Source organism: Drosophila tropicalis, unplaced genomic scaffold (genome assembly GCF_018151085.1).
Source record: "Drosophila tropicalis isolate 14030-0801.00 unplaced genomic scaffold, ASM1815108v1 contig_756, whole genome shotgun sequence".
Lineage (NCBI taxonomy): Eukaryota > Metazoa > Arthropoda > Insecta > Diptera > Drosophilidae > Drosophila > Drosophila tropicalis.
Window position 1 is genome coordinate 22,637 of NW_027173243.1, and position 23,815 is coordinate 46,451.

The 23,815-nt window shown below is 42.1% G+C and overlaps 2 non-coding genes across 2 annotated transcripts; both read left to right on the forward strand.

The window, feature by feature from the left end:
* Window positions 1-4,227: 4,227 nt before the first annotated feature.
* On the forward strand, window positions 4,228-6,222 carry LOC137579660 (small subunit ribosomal RNA). The gene has a single exon (XR_011032874.1). It is a non-coding gene; the product is annotated as a small subunit ribosomal RNA (ribosomal RNA).
* Window positions 6,223-6,829: 607 nt separating this feature from the next.
* On the forward strand, window positions 6,830-7,008 carry LOC137579664 (5.8S ribosomal RNA). The gene has a single exon (XR_011032877.1). It is a non-coding gene; the product is annotated as a 5.8S ribosomal RNA (ribosomal RNA).
* Window positions 7,009-23,815: the final 16,807 nt, after the last annotated feature.

The following is a 23,815-nucleotide window of genomic DNA, read 5'->3' on the forward strand; positions in this document are numbered from 1 at the left end:
GAGGTCATTGGAGACTTCAATCCTGCGCCTGTCAATCCCCTTGGATATGGCTATATCCAGAACGTCCGGGATTTTATTCGGATCCGTGGGCCAGTATGTTGGTTCACCTGGCGTATGACAGTCAAGTCCTCTATCGACAACACATTGATACAGGGCCCTACCCTTGGGATTGACGATTCTGGATCCCCACCAAGTGTGTTTAGCGTTGAAATCTCCTCCAATGATGAATCTGCTCCCAAGGCTATCCAGCAGATCTTCAAATAGATTTTGTCCAACCAGATGGCGTGGTGGACAGTAAGCAGCCGCCAAGACGATGTCTCCAGTTGGGGAAGTAACTCTAACCCGAGCGCATTGGGCCCAGGGCTCCTGAAAGGCGGGCAATTCCACATATTTTATGCCACTCCTGATAATGACAGCGGCGCCGCCACGCGCTGTGCCATTGGGATGGTTGGTGGCAATGGTGTCGTATCCACTGATGGAGAAGTAGGATAGGGAGGAAAAATGGGTTTCAGAGACTAGTAAGACATCCACAAATTTTGATTTGAGGTATAGCTCGACCTCAGGTCTGTTCCTGCACAGACCGTTCGCATTCCAGATGACAACATGAAGATTTATTTGCATTGATTGGCCATAAGCTTTGTGATCAACTGTGTCAGAGCTGACATTTGAGCGATAATGCTCTCCATCAATGCCTCAAGCTTATTGATTCTTCCATGTGTCTGGTCTACGACGGCGGGAACTGGGTCTGGTTGCGACTGGGCAGACTGCTGGTTGCCTCCAACCACACTGGCGAAGGTCATGCCAGGTACAATGGTAGGTCCTTTGTAGACCGGGTGTGGAGTGGGTCTCTGAGTGGGCCGCAGAGCTGGCCTTTGCCTGGGCTGGTGAAACTCCTTGGCCTTTGGTTACCTTGCACCCTTTATATGATGCTGTGTGATTGCCATTACAATTGACACATTTGTGGTTCTTCTTTGCCTTCGTGCATTCTGCCGAATGTTCCTGCCATTGACGCAGGCATAGTCAAGGTAGCAACCTCCTCCTTGGGTGTGTCCAAATCCTTGACAGCGGAAGCACTGGAGAACTTCCATGGACCTGCGAGGAGGCTCAATGGCAACAACACAACTGCACAGGCGTTTGATGTTGAACACGTCTTTGTTGTTGCTGGATGGCTCGAGATTAACAAAAAACATAGCCATCGGCTCCTTGGAGTTGCGCCGTAGTCCGTTTTTGACTTGTTCTCCTCGAACATTATGTCCTTGAGCACGCAGAGCTTCCTTAATATCCAACGGATCAGTGGTGTGATGGAGACCCTTGATGACAATCCGATAGGCACGCTCATCCTTCGGCTGGAACGTCTGGAATCTAACCTGGTTATTTATCAGGTACGATTTTAGCTTGTGGAAGCTTTCCTTCTCCTCAAGGTTGATTCTGACGCGTCCGTCACGACCAGCCTTGTATATGAACTTATTACTCCCAATGACAGAGGTGACATCTGCTATGAACGCCTTGATGTTATCCACCTCGGGAATGAAGATTGGTGGCGGTTTTATTTTTCTCACCATCGCAGTTGGGACCTCAACCTCTGGCTCAGGAACTGGCTCGTCATCAATGTCGATGTCTTCATCGTTGTCATCGGAAAGCAGGGAAAAGCTATTGGCCTCGTTTTGCCCGGTCTTTGCCCTCGGGTCTCTCTTGCGTAAAGGCACTTTCCGCTTCACTTCTCCAGGTTCTGTGCCTGATGAGCTGGAATCCTCGTCGTCGTTTCCACTCATTTTCTTAGAAGAAACCCTCGCCAGCTTGACGGTGGTCGGTCCCTTTCCCTCTGGGTTCACCTTTGACTTGACTCGCTGCCAAGTCGGTCTCTGATTTGATGTGGATGGCAAGTCCATTTTATCCATTGCGGCAGCCACAGCCCGCAAGTATGCAGCAAGTTTATTTTTTCCTGGCACTGCCTAGAAGTATGCACCACTTTTTGTAGAGTTTATTAAAAGGTACCTCTGATTGGCTGGCCAATCATATGGGAAAGGCAATTATGACGGGACTATCATATGAAAAATTCATAACGTATGGGATTTATTTATTATCATTTATATGAAAAAATTTGAATATCATTGGGCTTAGTCCATATTATATTCATCTTTTGGTATAATATTCGTATTATAAAATTATAACGTAGGGATTTTTTGTTATTGATTTATATGAAAAAATTTAACATCATAAACCGTTATAAACAGCAATATGCTTTTGCATCAATATCTCATATCATATGTAAAACATGTCCATAACGTATGGCATTTATTTATTATCCATTTATAATGAAAAAAATTTTACTTAATATTAAAAATATAAATTTTGCCCATAAATGGGAACAATATCATATATATGCATATGTATGAACATTCATGTCATATGTAAAATTCATAATATGGATTATTTATTATCATTTATAATGAAAAAATTTTATCAGTATTGAAAATATTTATTTATAAAAATACATATGAAAAATTATTGTTGAGTGGTACCTTCAAACATAAATGGGCGATTTCGAGAAAGCGTGGCACAAAACCTACTTAGGTGGTGTGATGTCGAGCATGGTCAGTCATATGTAATATCGGTACAGTTCTCAAATACATATGTCTTATGCATTTATAATCGGCAATGTCAATTTATTTATATATTATAATGAAGTTTAATGGTATTTATAAAAATACATATGAAAAATTATTGTTGAGTGGTACCTTCAAACATAAATGGGCGATTTCGAGAAAGCGTGGCACAAAACCTACTTAGGTGGTGTGATGTCGAGCATGGTCAGTCATATGTAATATCGGTACAGTTCTCAAATACATATGTCTTATGCATTTATAATCGGCAATGTCAATTTATTTATATATTATAATGAAGTTTAATGGTATTTATAAAAATACATATGAAAAATTATTGTTGAGTGGTACCTTCAAACATAAATGGGCGATTTCGAGAAAGCGTGGCACAAAACCTACTTAGGTGGTGTGATGTCGAGCATGGTCAGTCATATGTAATATCGGTACAGTTCTCAAATACATATGTCTTATGCATTTATAATCGGCAATGTCAATTTATTTATATATTATAATGAAGTTTAATGGTATTTATAAAAATACATATGAAAAATTATTGTTGAGTGGTACCTTCAAACATAAATGGGCGATTTCGAGAAAGCGTGGCACAAAACCTACTTAGGTGGTGTGATGTCGAGCATGGTCAGTCATATGTAATATCGGTACAGTTCTCAAATACATATGTCTTATGCATTTATAATCGGCAATGTCAATTTATTTATATATTATAATGAAGTTTAATGGTATTTATAAAAATACATATGAAAAATTATTGTTGAGTGGTACCTTCAAACATAAATGGGCGATTTCGAGAAAGCGTGGCACAAAACCTACTCATGATGAACAGTGGTTGTTCAGACTAATTGAAGGTTATGCTCTACTTCAAATTTAATATATCAAATAAAAAGATAATGAAAAAGCCTACCAAGGTATTCCAAGGTGTATGATGAAACGGTCTTAGGAGCGTTCTCTCTGCTGAAGTTTATTCACTGGTTATATTTGGATTTATCGTTAATACAAAATAAAGATTATGAGCATTAAATTAGTTCTTAGTTTAATTGTTCATAATCTTTAACCTTTTTATATAAAAAGGTAAATATGAGAATTGCGTCATAAATCTTGTTATGTTCGCAAATTAACTAATTGATCTTTTATATAGAGCAAAATTATTATTTTTTTTTTATTAAAATCAAGTCATTTTTATTGAATTAACTTTTCCTTATAATTAAAAAACATTCGTCACATTAAATTTGAGTGATGGTTTTACTTAATATATAAAATCACACATTAAATATCAATTTCTATTTAAATTTTAAATTTAATATCAAAATACAAATGTTTATTTTATTTGAAAATAAACAAAATTAAAGCAAATGTGATTATATATTTTGTAAGTGTAAAAATAAAGATATTTTTGATCATTATTATTGAAAATTTATACAATTAATGAAAAACGAAAATGAACGCTATTAAATTTTGGCCGTATTCGTAAAATGTTACCACAAATAATATATTTTATTTTATTGAAAAATATATAATATTGTCAAGTATCTTTAAATATTTTAAAATATGCGTTTGTCTAAATTCATATATTCATGTTTTTAACAACACATTAAATAATAACATTATTCTGGTTGATCCTGCCAGTAGTTATATGCTTGTCTCAAAGATTAAGCCATGCATGTCTAAGTACACACGAATTAAAAGTGAAACCGCAAAAGGCTCATTATATCAGTTATGGTTCCTTAGATCGTTAACAGTTACTTGGATAACTGTGGTAATTCTAGAGCTAATACATGCAATTAAAACACGGACCTTTTGGGACGTGTGCTTTTATTAGACTAAAACCAAGCGATCAATTGATCGTTATATTGGTTGAACTCTAGATAACATGCAGATCGTATGGTCTTGTACCGACGACAGATCTTTCAAATGTCTGCCCTATCAACTTTTGATGGTAGTATCTAGGACTACCATGGTTGCAACGGGTAACGGGGAATCAGGGTTCGGTTCCGGAGAGGGAGCCTGAGAAACGGCTACCACATCTAAGGAAGGCAGCAGGCGCGTAAATTACCCACTCCCAGCTCGGGGAGGTAGTGACGAAAAATAACAATACAGGACTCATATCCGAGGCCCTGTAATTGGAATGAGTACACTTTAAATCCTTTAACAAGGACCAATTGGAGGGCAAGTCTGGTGCCAGCAGCCGCGGTAATTCCAGCTCCAATAGCGTATATTAAAGTTGTTGCGGTTAAAACGTTCGTAGTTGAACTTGTGCTTCATACGGGTAGTACAACATACATTTGTAGTTAGTACTATACCTTTATGTATGTAAGCGTATTATCGGTGGAGTTCTTATATGTAATTAAGTACTTGTACTTTTTTATATATTCCTCCTATTTAAAAACCTACATTAGTGCTCTTCATCGAGTGTTTTTGTGGGCCGGTACAATTACTTTGAACAAATTAGAGTGCTTAAAGCAGGCTTCAAATGCCTGAATATTCTGTGCATGGGATAATGAAATAAGACCTCTGTTCTGCTTTCATTGGTTTTCAGATCAAGAGGTAATGATTAATAGAAGCAGTTTGGGGGCATTAGTATTACGACGCGAGAGGTGAAATTCTTGGACCGTCGTAAGACTAACTTAAGCGAAAGCATTTGCCAAAGATGTTTTCATTAATCAAGAACGAAAGTTAGAGGTTCGAAGGCGATCAGATACCGCCCTAGTTCTAACCATAAACGATGCCAGCTAGCAATTGGGTGTAGCTACTTTTATGGCTCTCTCAGTCGCTTCCCGGGAAACCAAAGCTTTTGGGCTCCGGGGGAAGTATGGTTGCAAAGCTGAAACTTAAAGGAATTGACGGAAGGGCACCACCAGGAGTGGAGCCTGCGGCTTAATTTGACTCAACACGGGAAAACTTACCAGGTCCGAACATAAGTGTGTAAGACAGATTGATAGCTCTTTCTCGAATCTATGGGTGGTGGTGCATGGCCGTTCTTAGTTCGTGGAGTGATTTGTCTGGTTAATTCCGATAACGAACGAGACTCAAATATATTAAATAGATATCTTCAGGATTATGGTGTTGAAGCTTATATTGCCTTCATTCATGGTAGCAGTAAAATGTTTATTGTGTTTGAATGTGTTTATATAAGTGGAGCCGTACCTGTTGGTTTGTCCCATTATAAGGACACTAGCTTCTTAAATGGACAAATTGCGTCTAGCAATAATGAGATTGAGCAATAACAGGTCTGTGATGCCCTTAGATGTCCTGGGCTGCACGCGCGCTACAATGAAAGTATCAACGTGTATTTCCTAGACCGAGAGGTCCGGGTAAACCGCTGAACCACTTTCATGCTTGGGATTGTGAACTGAAACTGTTCACATGAACTTGGAATTCCTAGTAAGTGTGAGTCATTAACTCGCATTGATTACGTCCCTGCCCTTTGTGCACACCGCCCGTCGCTACTACCGATTGAATTATTTAGTGAGGTCTCCGGACGTGATCACTGTGACGCCTTGCGTGTTACGGTTGTTTCGCAAAAGTTGACCGAACTTGATTATTTAGAGGAAGTAAAAGTCGTAACAAGGTTTCCGTAGGTGAACCTGCGGAAGGATCATTATTGTATTTTCCAACCGTTATTAAAATAAATAAATTCCAAATTATTATAAGATATATAAGATGAAAATGAAATTAAAGATGAGAGCATAAGAACTAAATTCTATCCTATTTACCCAAGGATAAAAAAAAAAGAGTATAAAATTAAACAACAATTGACGGACGGTAGCAAAATATGCTAAAACTCTTTAAATTATGGTGTTTTGCCAGCCATAAATAAAAATTATGTATTCCGATCGGAGATTGAAAATGATTTTTGTATATCTTATTTATTTGCGTGTATATGTACCATAATATACAGGCGTTGCGTATTGTATTGGCCATTATTGGTTTGGGCATTCAATGGTTAAAGCAACATCCCAAATGTACAATGTTGTACCTGCATTTAAGGTTAACGTTTTACATAATTTGATCGCTTACAAAATTTATCATCTTTTATAAATTATCAAGTCCAGTATTCAATCATTTATGTTAACTAAGACATTTCGCAGCATTCGTTTGGGTTAAGATTTTATTGAAGGAATTGATATATGCCAGTAAAATGGTGTATTTTTAATTTCTTTCAATAAAAATATTATTGACGTAATGAAATAAACAAACAATTTATTAATCACTCTAAGCGGTGGATCACTCGGCTCATGGGTCGATGAAGAACGCAGCAAACTGTGCGTCATCGTGTGAACTGCAGGACACATGAACATCGACATTTTGAACGCATATCGCAGTCCATGCTGTTATGGTACTTTAATTAATTTTAGAGTGCTGCTTGGACTACATATGGTTGAGGGTTGTAAGACTATGCTAAATAAGTTGTTTTAGTATTTTACGAAATATTAAAGCATATGGTATATTATTGGATATATATATATATGTATATTCATAATATTAATAATAATTGAAACACATTGGCTCTCATATGTATGAGAAAAATGAAGATGTATAATTTTCTTTTTCAAATCAAATGATACTGAGGAATGTTTAGCATAAAAAATATAAAATTTTAATCTAGAATTGCCTCTTATTAATGATATGAAATGAAAAACAATTGTCATAATATTATTCTTCACTTAAATTAGAAATTTACAATGGTTTTAATATATTTAATAATATATTTGTGTGTATATACAACCTCAACTCATATGGGACTACCCCCTGAATTTAAGCATATTAATTAGGGGAGGAAAAGAAACTAACAAGGATTTTCTTAGTAGCGGCGAGCGAAAAGAAAATAGTTCAGCACTAAGTCACTTTGTCTTTATGGCAAATGTGAGATGCAGTGTATGGAGCATCAATATTCTAGTATGAGAAATTAACGATTTAAGTCCTTCTTAAATGAGGCCATTTACCCATAGAGGGTGCCAGGCCCGTATAACGTTAATGATTACTAGATGGTGTTTCCAAAGAGTCGTGTTGCTTGATAGTGCAGCACTAAGTGGGTGGTAAACTCCATCTAAAACTAAATATAACCATGAGACCGATAGTAAACAAGTACCGTGAGGGAAAGTTGAAAAGAACTCTGAATAGAGAGTTAAATAGTACGTGAAACTGCTTAGAGGTTAAGCCCGATGAACCTGAATATCCATTATGGAAAATTCATCATTAGAGTTGTAATATTTCAATAATATTATAATAATAGTGTGCATTTTTTCCATATAAGGACATTGTAATCTATTAACATGAACCAAATTTATCATAAAATATGACTTATAGTTTATTTAAATTATTTTGCTTGCATTTTAACATAGAATAAATGTCATTAATTTGATAAAGTGTTGATAGATTTATATGAATACAGTGCGTTAATTTTTCGGAATTATATAATAGCATGATTATCATTGATTTTCTGTGTTTATTATATGCACTTGTATGATTAACAATGCGAAAGATTCAGGATACCTTCGGGACCCGTCTTGAAACACGGACCAAGGAGTCTAACATATGTGCAAGTTATTGGGATATAAACCTAATAGCATAATTAACTTGACTAATAATGGGATTAGTTTTTTAACTATTTATAGTTAATTAACACAATCCCGGGGCGTTCTATATAGTTATGTATAATGATATTTATATTATTTATACCTCTAACTGGAACGTACCTTGAGCATATATGCTGTGACCCGAAAGATGGTGAACTATACTTGATCAGGTTGAAGTCAGGGGAAACCCTGATGGAAGACCGAAACAGTTCTGACGTGCAAATCGATTGTCAGAATTGAGTATAGGGGCGAAAGACCAATCGAACCATCTAGTAGCTGGTTCCTTCCGAAGTTTCCCTCAGGATAGCTGGTGCATTTAAATGTTATATAAAATAATCTTATCTGGTAAAGCGAATGATTAGAGGCCTTAGGGTCGAAACGATCTTAACCTATTCTCAAACTTTAAATGGGTAAGAACCTTAACTTTCTTGATATGAAGTTTAAGGTTATGATATATTGTGCCCAGTGGGCCACTTTTGGTAAGCAGAACTGGCGCTGTGGGATGAACCAAACGTAATGTTACGGTGCCCAAATTAACAACTCATACAGAAACCATGAAAGGCGTTGGTTGCTTAAAACAGCAGGACGGTGATCATGGAAGTCGAAATCCGCTAAGGAGTGTGTAACAACTCACCTGCCGAAGCAACTAGCCCTTAAAATGGATGGCGCTTAAGTTGTATACCTATACATTACCGCTAAAGTAGATGATTTATATTATTTATAATATAAATTTTGAAACTTTAGTGAGTAGGAAGGTACAATGGTGTGCTTAGAAGTGTTTGGCGTAAGCCTGCATGGAGCCGCCATTGGTACAGATCTTGGTGGTAGTAGCAAATAATCGAATGAGACCTTGGAGGACTGAAGTGGAGAAGGGTTTCGTGTGAACAGTGGTTGATCACGAGTTAGTCGGTCCTAAGTTCAAGGCGAAAGCCGAAAATTTTCAAGTTTTAAATATGTCAAATAAATTAATCTAAAGTAAAACACTTGAATAATTTTGAACGAAAGGGAATACGGTTCCAATTCCGTAACCTGTTGAGTATCCGTTTGTTATTAAATATGGGCCTCGTGCTCATCCTGGCAACAGGAACGACCATAAAGAAGCCGTCGAGAGGTATCGGAAGAGTTTTCTTTTCTGTTTTATAGCCGTACTACCATGGAAGTCTTTCGCAGAGAGATATGGTAGATGGGCTAGAAGAGCATGACATATACTGTTGTGTCGATATTTTCTCCTCGGACCTTGAAAATTTATGGTGGGGATACGCAAACTTCTCAACAGGCCGTACCAATATCCGCAGCTGGTCTCCAAGGTGAAGAGTCTCTAGTCGATAGAATAATGTAGGTAAGGGAAGTCGGCAAATTAGATCCGTAACTTCGGGATAAGGATTGGCTCTGAAGATTGAGATAGTCGGGCTTGATTGGGAAACAATAACATGGTTTATGTGCTCGTTCTGGGTAAATAGAGTTTCTATCATTTATGATAGTTATTTGTTCCCCGGATAGTTAGTTACGTAGCCAATTGTGGAACTTTCTTGCTAAAATTTTTAAGAATACTAATTAATTTTAATTAGTTCTTTTAAATTATAACGATTATCAATTAACAATCAATTCAGAACTGGCACGGACTTGGGGAATCCGACTGTCTAATTAAAACAAAGCATTGTGATGGCCCTAGCGGGTGTTGACACAATGTGATTTCTGCCCAGTGCTCTGAATGTCAAAGTGAAGAAATTCAAGTAAGCGCGGGTCAACGGCGGGAGTAACTATGACTCTCTTAAGGGAAGCAGGGTCTGATAAGCGCAGAAGGGGTGTTTTAAACACTGTAATTCATAAGTCGTTAGTCAGATCAAGTCGACTCGAAACCTCCTCGTGGTGCTTCCTGGGTGCTGATAAATTCCTAGATTCTAGGTTTCTATCGGTAGCTAATTCGAGCGGCGGAGCAACTCTTGGGGTTACCAGCCCCTTGAGCCAAGAACAAGTTGGTGAATCTCGAAATACTGTGCCTCGGATAAATTATAACACAACAACTTCAGTGACAACTAGTCCTGGGGACCAACCGAGAGAGGCTATAGCAGTGGTTAACCTCGCTAGCGAGATTCCCTGTACAGTATGTGGGCGCCTCTTTAGTAGCAGAAGAGGGCTCGGAGTTCACATGTCACATCAACACAGAGACGAATTAGATACACAACGTCAACGTGAAGATGTAAAACTCCGATGGAGTGAGGAAGAAGCGTGGATGATGGCGAGAAAGGAGGTGGAGCTCGAAGCAAGTGGTAATTTGAGATTTCCTAATAAAAAGCTAGCGGAAGTATTTACTCACCGTAGCTCCGAAGCAATCAAGTGTTTTCGGAAGAGGGGTGAATATAAGGAAAAATTGGAGCAGATAAGAGGGCAATCTACTCACACCCCAGAAGCGTTGGACTCAAATACCTCACAGCGTCGCCCTAGTTTAATCGAGCGACACCACCAAGTATCATCGTCGGAAGCGCAACCAATCAATCCATCAGAAGAACAGTCGAACTGGGAAATCATGCGGATACTGCGGGGCTATAGCCCCGTAGAATGTAATCCCCGGTGGAGAGCCCAGGTCTTGCAATCTATCGTAGATAGTGCGCAGACCGTAGGGAAGGAAACCACTCTCCAATGCTTATCCAACTATCTCCTTGATATATTTCCACCACCAAATGAACCACACACCATCAGTGCGAGACCTCCTCGGAGACCTCGTAATAGGAGACAGTTAAGACAACAAGAATACGCACAGGTTCAGCGTCGTTGGGATAAGAACACTGGGAGATGCATTAGATCCTTGCTTGATGGAACAGATGAGTCGGTTATGCCAAACCAAGAAATTATGGAGCCCTATTGGAGACAAATAATGACAAATCCCAGCACATGCTCTTGCGATAACACGAGGTTCCATATGGAACATTCGCTTGAGACAGTTTGGTCAGCAATTACGCCACGTGACCTGAGGGAAAATAAATTAAAGTTGTCAAGTGCTCCGGGTCCTGATGGTATCACTCCACGAACATTCAGAAGTGTACCGTCGGGCATTATGCTACGCATAATGAACCTAATTCTCTGGTGCGGCAAAATACCATACTCTACCCGGCTGGCCAGAACTATCTTTATCCCGAAGACTGTGACGGCAAATCGACCGCAAGACTATCGTCCAATAACAGTCCCCTCGGTTTTGGTCAGGCAATTAAACGCTGTTCTGGCTTCTCGGCTGGCTTCTAAAGTCAATTGGGATCCAAGGCAGCGCGGTTTCCTACCTACCGATGGGTGCGCTGATAATGCGACGATGGTTGATCTTATTTTGCGGGAGCATCATTTAAGGTGGAAGTCATGTTACCTTGCGGCGGTGGATGTCAGCAAGGCTTTTGACTCAGTATCACACCGGGCCATTATCAACACCTTACAGGCCTATGGTGCTCCAGCAAATTTTGTCAGCTTCATAGAAGAACAGTATAAGGGCGGCGGTACCTCCCTCAATGGGGCAGGATGGAGATCAGAGGTTTTCATACCAGCGAGAGGCGTCAAGCAGGGCGATCCTCTATCTCCCTTGCTATTTAATCTTGTCATTGACAGGTTACTTAGGTCTTACCCCAAAGAGATTGGTGCCAAAGTCGGAAATACCATGACAAGCGCGGCAGCGTTCGCAGATGATCTGGTGCTATTTGCGGAAACTCCGATGGGGCTTCAGAAATTGTTGGACACCACGGTAGGCTTTTTGGCCTCCGTGGGACTCACCCTGAATTCTGACAAGTGTTTCACTATCAGTATAAAGGGGCAAGCCAAGCAAAAGTGTACTGTCGTTGAACGACGGAGCTTTCGTGTAGGTGAGCGCGAGTGTCCTTCATTGAAGCGTACTGAAGAGTGGAAGTATTTAGGAATCCGGTTCACTGCGGATGGGCGGGCTCGATATAGTCCAGCAGACGACCTCGGTCCGAAGCTATTAAGATTATCGAGAGCCCCCCTGAAACCACAACAGAAGTTGTTTGCACTTAAGACTGTCCTTATCCCACAACTCTATCACCAACTAACACTTGGGAGTGTGATGATAGGCGTCTTAAGAAAATGTGACAGATTGGTACGGCAATTCGTGAGGAGGTGGTTAGACCTCCCGCTGGATGTACCAGTTGCTTTCTTTCACGCCCCCCACACTTGTGGGGGTCTCGGGATTCCGTCAGTTAGATGGATAGCGCCGATGCTGCGTCTGAAGCGATTGAGCAATATAAAATGGCCCCACCTCGAACAATCCGAGGTAGCTAGCTCTTTCATTGACGGCGAAATGCAAAGGGCTCGAGATAGATTAAAGGCGGAAAATGTGCAGCTGGTTTCGCGTCCAGAGATTGACTCGTATTTTGCAAACAGGTTGTACATGTCTGTTGATGGTTGCGGTCTCCGTGAAGCGGGTCACTATGGCCCGCAACATGGATGGGTGAGTCAGCCCACGCGCTTGCTAACAGGAAAGGAATATTTACACGGTGTCAAATTGCGGATAAATGCCCTACCCTCTAAGTCTCGTACGACGAGGGGAAGGCACGAATTGGAGAGACGGTGTCGTGCAGGATGTGATGCTCCCGAGACAACAAACCACATCTTGCAAAAATGCTATCGTACGCATGGGAGGCGGGTAGCTAGACACAACAGCGTAGTAAATGCCGTCAAGCGGGGGCTTGAAGGCAGAGGCTGCGTTGTCCATGTCGAACCAAGTCTGCATTGCGACTCGGGGTTAAATAAACCGGACCTGGTGGGAATCCGACAGAATCACATTTATGTGATTGACATCCAGGTGGTGACAGACGGACATTCCTTAGACCAAGCGCATCAGCGTAAGGTTGAAAGGTACGACAGAGCTGACATAAGATCACAACTGCGGCGATCTTTCGGAGCGACAGGTGACATCGAGTTTCACTCCGTCACACTCAACTGGAGAGGAGTCTGGAGCGGTCAGTCGGTCAAACGATTGATAGCAAAGGACCTCCTCACCGCTAATGATAGCAAAATCATTAGCGTCAGAGCAGTGAACGGCGGAGTGACGTCATTCAAATACTTCATGTATTGTGCTGGGTATACGAGAGCTAGGCGTATCATACTCTAGCTTCTTATATTTTTGCCTGCTACCTTGGCATAACACCTAAAAAGGTACAAACATCGCACATCTATAGAATTGAGGTGGTTTTAGTACGTAGGCACTGTAGAACTTAATTGTTCTGATGACACAGTGAATCGTGCATGCGAGATTTTTCCATAAAGGTTTGCTCGTATCTTTAGAAGATTTCCTTCCTTAGCGATCAAAAAAAAAAAAAAAAAAAAAAAAATAGCCAAATGCCTCGTCATCTAATTAGTGACGCGCATGAATGGATTAACGAGATTCCTACTGTCCCTATCTACTCAGTCTTGTTTTGACTGTTGTTGCGTGCGGTCGTATCGCGGAGTAGCGAAATTCGAACGCGAGTGTAAAACGGAGACGCCGATTAAACGGTAAAGTGTTTACTTGGAGTAAACAAGTGGATTAAGCGAACAAGCAACGGTAACTTGTTTACCAGTTGACTGTGCGTGTGAGTGACAGTGCGAGTGTGTGTGTGAGCACGTGCTCCAGTACAGTGGACACTCGATAAGAGTGATAGTACAGTGTGCCCTCGCTAAAAGGGCCAAGTGCAAAATTCGGCGTGCGTGATCGGACTCGTGCGTGAGCCGATTGTCGTGAGCCGATAGTTCGTGCGTGACACGAAAAATTTTTTCGAATTTTTTCGTGCCACGAAAATTCGTGGAGAGCCGTCATTATGAACGGCTTGATGAAGCGTAGTGGAAGCGCCATCAGCGTGATGAGCGCTTCCAGCGCTGTTGAAAGCGCCCGCAGCGCTGCGTCGGGCGTTGAGTCGGCCGCGGAGTCCATGGGAGTCACCGCTAGTGACACCTTGGACGAATCGGGCGCGGAGATGACGCTTGTCGTCTCAAAGCGAGGAAAGAAGGCCCGCAAGGCAAAGGCTCGCTCGGCGCGTTCGTCGCCGGTGCTTGAGCAAGTTGCTCCCGTCGCCAAGAAGCCGCACTTGGACAGCGTGTCCATGCCCGCCCCCGCCGTTCCGCCCGTGAAGCCAGCCAAACGGAAGGCTGCCGTTGCCTCGCCCGTTGATGCTGAGAGTCCTCCCGCTGGACCAGCCGTCTCCGAGACGGAAATGCCGCGAAGTGGAGCTTGGCGAATCGTCGCCAGTGGCTCGTCTGCAATTCTTGCAGAGATTGGCGCCTCAGGGCAAGCCATAAGAAATGCCATGGTTGGCATGGAGCCACTAGCTGCGATGCAGTTATCGTCTGCCATCAGACGACTGGAGGAGTTGGCGACATCGCTAACCCTCAGGAATGCTTTGTTGGAAGCGGCAGCGAGCAAACCTGCTGCACAGCCGCCCACCACACATGTTGCTACCCCCGTTGCTGCACCCGTGGCTATGCATACTGCTGCATACCACGCTGCCTTCCCCGCGGTCACCGCCAGAGCTGCTCCCGTTGTCCCCGTCCCCGGAGTGCCGGTCGCCGCACCACGCTTCAGCAAGCCAGCTGAGACGTGGTCCGCGGTGGTCACGAGTCGGGACCCGAACGTGTCGAGTAAGCAGGTAGCCGAACGGGTGATGAAGGAGGTCGCACCGACGCTTGGAGTGCGTGTACATGAAGTACGCGTGCTCAAGAGCGGAGGCGCTGTGATCCGCACGCCGTCGGTAGGCGAGCTAAAGCGGGTGGTAGCGAACAAGAAGTTCGCAGAAGTTGGCCTTAACGTACGGCAAAATAAAGCGGCAAGGCCTTCACTCAGGGTGATAGGCTTAAACAAGAAGCATACCCCGGAGGCCTTCATGAAGCTGCTTTATGAAGGCAACTTCAAGGAGATGACGGTAGAGTCTTTCAAGAAGGCAGTACACATAGTGTCTAAGCCTTGGATTGCGCAGGAGGACAAAAGAGTCAACGTCACCATCGAGGTAGACGACTCGGCAGCGGCCCTACTGGAAGGTAGCGACAGGTTCTACATCGATTGGTTCAGCTACAGGTTCCATTGGATAGAAAGAACCCATGTATGCCACAGATGCGCAAGTTACGACCACAAGGTGTCCAAGTGTGGGGCAAAGGAAGATACATGCTTCCGATGCGGACAAAAAGGACACAAAGTCCGGAAGTGCGACAACCCGGTGGACTGCCGGAATTGTCGCTTTAATGGTAGACCATCAGGGCATCTGATGCTTTCGATGGACTGCCCGTTGTTCGCTGCCAAGGAGGCGAGGTTTGCAGCTAGACATTAACAATGTTTAGTTTCATCCAAGCCAATTGTGGTCGGGGTCGCGTTGCGTGCATCGATATCGGTGTGCGTATGCGTGACCTTGGCCACTCCTTTGCGTTGCTGCAGGAGCCCCACACAGACCTGGACGGCCGAATAATTGGATTCCCAACCGGGATGAGAATTTTCGGCAGTCGGATCTTCGAGGGACACCGAAGGAACTCTGCCGTCATCATCGACGATCCAGATGCCATTTGCCTGCCGGTCGAGTCATTGATCACCGAGGCTGGAGTATGCGTGAGGATTACGGGTAAATTCGGATCGATTTACCTGATCTCACTGTACTGCCATGCGCATGCTGAGTTGACAAGCGTCTTTCAGTACATGGATACCATACTGCTACTGGCGAGCAGTACTCCGGTCATCCTCTGCCTAGATTCGAATGCTGTATCTCCGATGTGGTTCAGTAAACGCTACGATAGCTATCGTGGCCAGCTGAACTACAGACGGGGTGAGCAGCTAGAGGATTGGATTCTCGCTAGCCGAGCCGGAGTTGTCAACAGATTCAGCGAGGTGTACACGTTCGATAATCGCCGTGGACAAAGCGATATTGACGTAACAATTGTTAGCGAAGCAGCGTCTACGTGGGCCGCGTATGACTGGAGCGTGGACGAGTGGGAGATGAGCGATCACAACATTATCACCGTTGTGGTGACGCCTTCCCCAGACACAGTTGAGAGCACATTTGCTCCTGTGCCGTCCTGGAAGCTCAGAAATGCTAACTGGCGTTTGTTTGACTCCGTACTGGTAGAGGAAATTCGGGAGCACCTTCCGTTGGAGCACATTAGAATGTCGCCGTTGGACTCCTCGGTGTCTGCACTACGCCTTGCCGTACAGTCTACGTGCGACAGGGTGTTAGTTCGCAGAGCGTCGCGAGCCGCTGGAAAGGTAAAGTGGTGGACCACTGAACTGAGTACAAAACGTCATGAAGTCAGGAGACTTAGGCGGAGGCTCCAGGATGCTAGGCGCAGAGGGAACGAATCTGCGCAGTTTCTGGCAACTCATCTGCGGACGGCTGTCCGCGAGTTCAAGAAGCTCATCCTGAAGACGAAGGAGGATCACTGGCGGAACTTCGTTGGAGACCACAGAGATGACCCATGGGGGCATGCATACAAGATATGCCGAGGACGAAAGCGGTCCACAGAGTTGGGATGCCTTCGCGAGGATGGCAGGCCGGTCGTAACCTGGCACGACTGCGCGAGTCTCCTCCTCCGTAACTTCTTTCCAGTTGCGGCAGCGAGCGACGACATTGCTATTCCAAGCGGAGCTACACCGGCTCTCGAAGCCTTCGAGATCGGAGTATGCGTCGCCCGGTTGAAGAGCAGGCGCTCTCCCGGATTGGACGGCATCACAGGTGGTATCTGCAAGGCAGTATGGCGTGCTATCCCCGAGCACATAACAGCGTTGTTATCTCGCTGTGTGGCAGAGGGATATTTTCCCCTTGAGTGGAAATGCCCGAGAGTAGTGGCGCTCCTCAAGGGCCCCGACAAGGAAAGGAGTGATCCAGCTTCCTATCGGGGCATCTGCTTGCTGCCAGTGTTTGGCAAGGTGCTAGAGGGGATTATGGTTAATCGAATGAAAGAGGTGCTTCCGGAAGGAAATAGATGGCAATTCGGCTTTCGACCTGGACGCTGTGTTGAGGATGCCTGGCACCATGTGAAGGCCAGCGTTGCCGCCAGCCAGGCGGTATACGTGCTGGGTCTTTTCGTGGATTTTAAGGGTGCCTTCGACAATGTTGAGTGGAGCGCGGTTATGCGCCGCTTGATTGACGCGGGATGCCAAGAAGCCAGCTTATGGAGAAGCTTCTTCAGTGGCAGAAAAGCGAGGATGACCAGCAGATTCGGAGAGGTTGACGTGGAGGTCACTCGAGGATGTCCGCAGGGATCCATCAGTGGACCATTCATTTGGAACACCATGATGGATGTGCTGCTCCAACGTTTGGAGCCCCTGTGCGTATTCAGTGCATATGCAGACGATCTGTTGGTCCTCGTCGAGGGAAGGTCGAGAGCCGAGCTGGAACGTCGTGGAAAGGAGCTGATGTCCGTCGTGGGAGCTTGGGGAGCTGAAGTCGGAGTTTCGATTTCGACCAGCAAGACGGCAATGATGTTACTAAAAGGGAGATTGGCCGCTACTAGGCCACCCTTTGTAGAGTTTGCAGGAGCAGGCCTACAATATGTAACTCAATACCGATACCTGGGCATCACAGTCGGCGAGCGGCTTAATTTTCAGCCGCACATCGCAGGATTACGCGGTAAGTTGGCTGGAGTCAGTGGTGCACTCAGTCGCGTTCTGAGGGTCGACTGGGGTCTCAGTCCCCGATCCAGACGCACTGTTTACGCTGGACTCATGGTGCCTTGTGCGCTATTTGGTGCCTCAGTGTGGTATTCCGCGGTTAAGAGTACGATGGTCGCCAGGAGGCACCTCTGCTCTTGCCAGAGAGTCATGCTCTTAGGATGCCTACCGGTATGCCGTACAGTGTCCACTGTGGCACTGCAGGTGCTTGCTGGAGCCCCACCTCTGGACTTGGTTGCCAAGCAACTGGCAATTAGGTACAAGGTGAAGCATGCCCACCCGCTGGAGGAAGGCGATTGGCTGTTCGGTCTGGACGTAACAAATCTGGATCGGAGGCAGATGAAGGCGATGCTGGACGAGCGCATGTGCTGCGAGTGGCAACGCAGGTGGGATGACGATGAGTGCGGTAGACCGACTCATGAGTTTATCCCGGACGCATGCTTCGTTTTCAGCCGGAAGGACTTTGGTTTTGGACTTCATGCTGGATTCCTGCTGACTGGCCATGGATCGCTTAACGCATTTCTGTATCGGAGAAGTCTAAGTCAGACGCCCACATGTCGATGTGGTGCGCCGTGCGAAGACTGGCAGCACGTGTTAGTTGCTTGCCCGCTCTATACGGATTTGCGAGACCTTGATGGACTTGGTGTTAGAAGGGAAGATACCCGTTGGGTCTTTTCCCGGGTCCTAGACACACCGGAGCAGCTTCAGATGCTTGAACTGTTTGCGCGTGCGGCGTTTAGAAGGCGGCGAATGACACAGGATCAACCAGTGCCGGGTCGGACGGGCCAAAACTGGTAGCAGTACCTCACACACACTGCAAAGCCGTACCAGAGCGCTTTAATCTGGCAGATGAACCCCCATCGGGGTGACTCGGGGATGATCCATTCCTTGTTCAGGTGAACAAAAATGGCTAGTAGTTTCGACTGCGAACAGCCCGCCAAAGCTGCAAATCTGGTAGACGAACCCCATGAGGGGGAGTTGAGGATGATCCATTCCCTGTTCGTGTTGAACAAAAATGGCTAGTAGTCTCTGACTGCGAACAGCCCACCAAAGCTGTAATCTGGTAGATGAACCCCATGAGGGGCGAGTCGGGGATGATCCATTCCCTGTTCGTGTTGAACAGAAATGGCTAGTAGTTTCGACTGCGAACAGCCCACCAAAGCTGCAATCTGGTAGATGAACCCCATGAGGGGCGAGTCGGGGATGATCCATTCCTTGTTCGTGTTGAACAGAAATGGCTAGTAGTTTCGACTGCGAACAGCCTGCCAAAGCTGCAATTTGGTAGACAAACCCCATGAGGGGCGAGTCGGGGATGATCCATTCCATGTTCGTGTTGAACAGAAATGGCTAGTAGTTTCGACTGCGAACAGCCCGCCAGAGCTGCAATCTGGTAGACGAACCCTAGTTGGGGGGAGTCGAGGACGATCCATTCCGTGTTGTCGAGGACACATATGGCTAGTAGTTTCGACTGCGAACAGCCGACCGAAGCTGTGATTCGGTACTACGGGATGGGCTAGTAGCCCAAGGCTAGCCCAATTAGAGGTTGGCCCCCTAGTGGGAGATCGTAGTGGCTGTGGTTTGATACCCAAATGCGGGGAGAGTCATTGGACTCAGCGTGGAGTTGCGTTACACAACCGGGTGCTGTACCCATAGACCAGCAGAGGTTTAAGATGGGCCTCGCTCCTTACCCAGGGGGAATGTCATGTCCGACAGCATGGCATTCAACAGGCACTGATGAGATCCTGCAATAGCAGTATCTCTGAAGGGCGTTGGTTGACGCATTATTTTGACCCGCTGTACTATATGTCACAAATGTGGCATATTAGAGTACCGTGGTTGTACACCCTATCAATGGGTACACGTCACGTTAAATAAACTCGACTTCATGTCCCTATCTACTATCTAGCGAAACCACAGCCAAGGGAACGGGCTTGGAATAATTAGCGGGGAAAGAAGACCCTTTTGAGCTTGACTCTAATCTGGCAGTGTAAGGAGACATAAGAGGTGTAGAATAAGTGGGAGATATTATTCCTTGTGTTTGATATCGCCAATGAAATACCACTACTCTTATTGTTTCCTTACTTACTTGATTAAATGGAACGTGTATCATTTCCTAGCCATTATACGGATATATTTATTATATCTTATGGTATTGGGTTTTGATGCAAGCTTCTTGATCAAAGTATCACGAGTTTGTTATATAATCGCAAACAAATTCTTTAATGAGAGATTGCATTTATGTATTTTCAATTTGAAATTTTTGGTATAACTCCAATTACTCAGGTATGATCCAATTCAAGGACATTGCCAGGTAGGGAGTTTGACTGGGGCGGTACATCTCTCAAATAATAACGGAGGTGTCCCAAGGCCAGCTCAGTGCGGACAGAAACCACACATAGAGCAAAAGGGCAAATGCTGACTTGATCTCGGTGTTCAGTACACACAGGGACAGCAAAAGCTCGGCCTATCGATCCTTTTGGTTTAAAGAGTTTTTAACAAGAGGTGTCAGAAAAGTTACCATAGGGATAACTGGCTTGTGGCGGCCAAGCGTTCATAGCGACGTCGCTTTTTGATCCTTCGATGTCGGCTCTTCCTATCATTGTGAAGCAAAATTCACCAAGCGTTGGATTGTTCACCCATGCAAGGGAACGTGAGCTGGGTTTAGACCGTCGTGAGACAGGTTAGTTTTACCCTACTAATGACAAAACGTTGTTGCGACAGCATTCCTGCGTAGTACGAGAGGAACCGCAGGTACGGACCAATGGCACAATACTTGTTCGAGCGAACAGTGGTATGACGCTACGTCCGTTGGATTATGCCTGAACGCCTCTAAGGTCGTATCCGTGCTGGACTGCAATGATAAATAAGGGGCAATTTGCATTGTATGGCTTCTAAACCATTAAAAGTTTATTTTATAAACGACAATGGATGTGATGCCAATGTTATTTGTAACATAGTAAATTGGGAGGATCTTCGATCACCTGATGCCGCGCTAGTTACTTATTAAAACATTATTTAATACAATGACAAAGCCTAGAATCAATTGTAAACGACTTTTGTAACAGGCAAGGTGTTGTAAGTGGTTGAGCAGCTGCCATACTGCGATCCACTGAAGCTTATCCTTTGCTTGATGATTCGATTTTTAAATTGCCGATGTATTTTTATTATATGGAGAGTATTTCATATAATAAGTATTATTATTTATTATAAGTATATAACTTAAAAGAACGAAAACGGCGGTTCCAACTGTGATCGTCATAATGTACCCAAATGAATCGTCATCATTTTAGTGACGCAACATATGTATTTTAAGAGATTCCTACTGTCCCTATTAAAAAGGGAAAATAAAATTATTATAAGTATATAACTTAAAAGAACGAAAACGGCGGTTCCAACTGTGATCGTCATAATGTACCCAAATGAATCGTCATCATTTTAGTGACGCAACATATGTATTTTAAGAGATTCCTACTGTCCCTATTAAAAAGGGAAAATAAAATTATTATAAGTATATAACTTAAAAGAACGAAAACGGCGGTTCCAACTGTGATCGTCATAATGTACCCAAATGAATCGTCATCATTTTAGTGACGCAACATATGTATTTTAAGAGATTCCTACTGTCCCTATTAAAAAGGGAAAATAAAATTATTATAAGTATATAACTTAAAAGAACGAAATCGGCGGTTCCAACTGTGATCGTCATAATGTACCCAAATGAATCGTCATCATTTTAGTGACGCAACATATGTATTTTAAGAGATTCCTACTGTCCCTATTACAAAGGGAAAATATAATTATTATAAGTATATAACTTAAAAGAACGAAAATGGCGGTTTCAACTGTGATCGTCATAATGTACCCAAATGAATCGTCATCATTTTAGTGACGCAACATATGTATTTTAAGAGATTCCTACTGTCCCTATTAAAAAGGGAAAATAAAATTATTATAAGTATATAACTTAAAAGAACGAAAATGGCGGTTTCAACTGTGATCGTCATAATGTACCCAAATGAATCGTCATCATTTTAGTGACGCAACATATGTATTTTAAGAGATTCCTACTGTCCCTATTACAAAGGGAAAATAAAATTATTATAAGTATATAACTTAAAAGAACGAAAATGGCGGTTTCAACTGTGATCGTCATAATGTAGCCAAATGAATCGTAATCTTTTTAGTGATGCAATAAAATGTGGATTACAAATTCTTCCGTATTTATTATCTCCTCATTATATTGAAAAGAAAAAAGTGGGAACATCCATATATGGGATATGCATATTGTATGAATATCTCATATCATATGAAAAAATATCATAACGTATGGGATTTATTTATTATCCCATTTATATGAAAAAAATTGTACTCACTATTAAAAATATTAATTTTGCCCATTTATCATATGGGAACATCCATATCATATGGGATATGCATTTTGTATAAATATCTCATATCATATGAAAAAATATCATAACGTATGGGATTTATTTATTATCCCATTTATATGAAAAAATTTATTTTAATATCATATGGGATATGCATTTTGTATAAATATCTCATATCATATGAAAAATATCATAAGTATGGGATTTATTTATTATCCATTTATATGAAAATTTCAATATCATAAAAATATCATAACGTATGGGATTTATTTATTATACCATTTATATGAAAAAAAATTTCAATATCATATGGGAACTTCCATATCATATGGGATATGCATTTTGTATAAATATCTCATATCATATGAAAAAATATCATAACGTATGGGATTTATTTATTATCCCATTTATATGAAAAAAAAATTTTTCCATATCATATGGGATATGCATTTTGTATAAATATCTCATATCATATGAAAAAATATCATAACGTATGGGATTTATTTATTATCCCATTTATATGAAAAAAATTTCAATATCATATGGGATATGTATTTTGTATAAATATCTCATATCATATGAAAAATATCATAACGTATGGGATTTATTTATTATCCCATTTAGAAAAAAATTTCATTATCTTATGGGTTGATTTTGTTAAATATTTCATATATTATAAAAATATCATAACGTATGGGATTTATTTATTATACCATTTATATGAAAAAAAATTTTACTCAATATTAAAAATATAAATTTTGCCCATTTATCATATGGGAACATCCATATCATATGGGAAATGCATATCGTATGAACATCTCATATCATATGAAAAAATATCATAACGTATGGGATTTATTTATTATCCCATTTATATGAAAAAAATTTCAATATCATATGGGAACATCCATATCATATGGGATATGCATTTTGTATAAATATCTCATATCATATGAAAAAATATCATAACGTATGGGATTTATTTATTATCTCATTTATATGAAAAAAATTTCAATATCATATGGGAACTTCCATATCATATGGGATATGCATTTTGTATAAATATCTCATATCATATGAAAAAATATCATAACGTATGGGATTTATTTATTATCCCATTTATTATGAAAAAAAAATTTTACTTAATATTAAAAATATAAATTTTGCCCATTTATCATATGGGAACATCCATATCATATGGGATATGCATATCGTATGAACATCTCATATCATATGAAAAAATATCATAACGTATGGGATTTATTTATTATCCCATTTATATGAAAAAAATTTTACTCAATATTGAAAATATTTATTTTGCCCATTTATCATGTATGGGTTTTTTTTTGAAAAAACATCCATATCATATGGGATATGCATATCGTATAAATATCTCATATCATATGAAAAAAATATCATAACGTATGGCGCTTATTTATTATCCCATTTATATGAATTTAAAAATTTCAATATCATATGGGAACATCCATATCATATGGGATATGCATTTTGTATAAATATCTCATATCATATGAAAAAAATATCATAACGTATGGGATTTATTTATTATCCCATTTATATGAGAAAAATTTCAATATCATATGGGAAATG